This window comes from Halyomorpha halys, unplaced genomic scaffold (genome assembly GCF_000696795.3).
Source record: "Halyomorpha halys isolate HHAL.00 unplaced genomic scaffold, Hhal_1.1 Scaffold1205.1, whole genome shotgun sequence".
In the NCBI taxonomy this organism is placed as follows: domain Eukaryota; kingdom Metazoa; phylum Arthropoda; class Insecta; order Hemiptera; family Pentatomidae; genus Halyomorpha; species Halyomorpha halys.
Window position 1 is genome coordinate 402,572 of NW_027108984.1, and position 3,232 is coordinate 405,803.

Below are 3,232 nucleotides of genomic sequence, written 5' to 3' on the forward strand. Positions count from 1 at the left end.
TCCACATCATCATCAACCACCTCAATGTTAGATCTACAATTTCCATAGCCCAGTCATACAAAATTCTACTAACAATCTAATCATAATGTTTTCTTTCGGTCACCCCCTACAACTGTTGTAACATAAAACAATAGAATTTTATTACATTTAATCATGTTTCATTTTTTAATTATACAGTCCACTCAAACCCAACCAGCCAACCAAAAGTGAAGTGTGTCTTACAATGCGGTTGAAGGCATACTTCATACATACATATATATATATATATATGACGTTTTTCCTTCATTTCAGTGTTTATTAACATTTTAGGAACCTGGTTGTTACTAAGCCCTACAACCTTAGACGCTTATCTTATTCTCCACAAGTTTATTTACAGGGTGCAGCTCCCACAAGAACAGTAGGAAGAACAATACTTTTGTGAATTCTTAAACTTATTTCATCAAAAAAAAAAAATTGAACTAATATTGTTTAATATTGGTTAACGATAGTTATATTTTAATATCGATATTGCAATTTATCGAATAAAAACTATCGGACAAAAATATCGATATATTTCTTTAAACATGGACCTTTTTTTTATAGTTTACCTCAACGACAAGTGCAGAGGGAAAACCCAGTTCCACGAAGAAGCGACCCACCGGTTGTTCCTGGAAGGCTGGGGGAAGGTATCGTTGATAAAAAAAAGACGTAGATAGTTCTTAGTACATAGATCAGGTGACCAGGGGGAATAGAGAGGGGGTAACTAAAGATCACCTTAAAATGTCTTAACTTACAGTTGTTGTTGTCTGGGGCTTAAGGGCGCAAAACCCTGAGGTCATCAACGCCCAAAACCTTAACTTACAGTTAAGGGTCGGCCTTAATTATCTAGGTGCGACCGGTGATGCCGCACTGAGCCTTTCACATGCTAAACTAAGTAAATACTAAAATTAAGTAAGTACTAAAATTAGTAGTAATAAAATTTATATATAACCAGTTCTCTGAAAAATGTATGTTATACTGAAGTATTACATAAAAGAGATATGTCTTGGGTTGTAAAATAAGTTCGTAGCGTTTTTACTGGTGAATTTAATAAAAACTTTATAATATTTTTAATCAATTATATATGACCTATTTGGATCTATTACATGTTGCCATCTTTCATGTAATTTATTAATTCCGTCCTCCTAGAAAATTTCAGATTTTTGCGCAATGAACTCCTCTATGTGCTTTTTGCAGTCATCGAGCGAATTAAAGTGTTTCTCGTTAAGAGGGTTTTGAAGGGCTCGAAATAAGTGAAAATGTGTTGGGGCAAGGTCTGGTGAATAGAGTGAGTGGGGGATCAGAACCTAGCCAAACTCAAAAAAATTCTTCCGGGTCTGCAAAGACACGTGAGGACGGGCGTTATCGTGATGAAAAAATATGCCTTAGCGATGAGACACAATTGATTTTAGACACTTGCATGAGATATGTTAAGCGTTTCTGCGTTATCCCGTGTCGTAGAGTGAGGGAGGTCTGATGAATGCTTGAATTTGGTCATCAACACCTGAAGGGCGACCCGAGCGCTTAGCGTTGAATTTTTCTTTTCGGAAATAAAAAATCATTAAATGATGAAAATGAATTTTTTTTTTGTTCCAATTTGAGCAAGCAAAATATGACTTAAAGATAAGGAATCTCGGCTGAAACTTATTCATAAAAGCACCTTAACTAATCCTTATTTAGAATATGTAAACATTATTGACAAAGTAAACATGATTTTAAAAACACATACAGGATTAAATTGAAATATTGAAAAACGCTACGAACTTATTTTACAACCCAAAATATTAGACAATTTTTTGTTTGGATAATGTTCTCATATCTGCTTAATATATATTTTAAAAAATCCTTTTATCAAATACCTTTTGTGGTTTCAAATCCCTCAATTATCTCTAAAACCGCCTGTGACATCAGTTTCGTTTAAAATCTCTCTGCCGGGATATGTAACTGGTATGAGAAAACCTTATAAAATTAGGTCAGAGTAACTGTGGTACAGTTTGTTTATAATTTTCAATATGGTTAAATTCCCATTATGATTTGTTTATTTTTTTCTTTTTAGAGACGGAAGGGGAGATATAAAATATTTAATTATAGGAAGAAAGTCCGAGTGGCAGTCAATAAAGGTTATAAAAATAGTAAAATAAAACTATTTATTGTAAACCAACGTTTCGCCCAACTTTGCAGGGCTTCGTCAGGCCTAACTTTAAAAAAACAGATACAAACATTTTAGAATTAACAAAACATTAAAATAAAAGCATTTAAAAATTATTCTTATACTAAATAATTAAAAAAACACTATCCAAATTATAGTCTCAAAACATTTATTTCATTTAAAATTACACGAGCGGAAATATTATCTTTTTTTTTAAATGGTAAGTATATTAAAAAACCAAAAAAAAAAAAAAAATTAAAATCATACTATTTTCCGCCTCGGTAAGTGATTTTCTTTTGATAAAGGATCAGGAAAACACGTTATCAAACGTAGTGAAACATCAGCGAAATAAGTGATGAAAAGTCTTCATTAATTCTTAAAAGATAAGGAAAAATCCATTAATAAATATCTTTATTTATGTTCTTACATGTTTTACTTCTTCAAATAATTTTTTTAAAAAAGTCTCTGTACAGCAAAAACGTGACTAGGCTGGAGACAAATTTAATCATGTATTTTCCTTTGCGTTGTGTATATACATTTCTAATTGCTTAATAGATAATGACCATACTTCTTACTTTATCATTATGTACTCATCTATATAGAGTATTGACATTTATGATTTATTGAAGTAATCAAGAAGTGATAAATTAAGAAATTGATTAATATGGGTTATTTTAATAGTGTAGACCGAATAAACGTAAATTTCGAATACAAATATATAGGCCTCGTTATAGGTTATACATCGCACTTTTTTAATATTGATCGATTTAACTATCTTAAAGTTTCCTCTTCTCGTTTTAAGCAAATATTTCAAAAGTTCAATAGGACCGTCGCTCTCTGGGGGCTTAATGGGGCGGTTCCGGTCGGGTAGGATTACATTTTTTTATGTTATGATATCCTCTTGGGATATATAAATCTTTACATAAGGGGTATTTATGATATTGTGTTAAATGTAAAATGTTTTACCATGTTAAATGTTATAAATATAGCATTGTGAACAGCCCTATTTAAAGTCATGTTAAATGATAAATGCATAAGAGCTCCTAGCGGATTTTCTGAGCAACT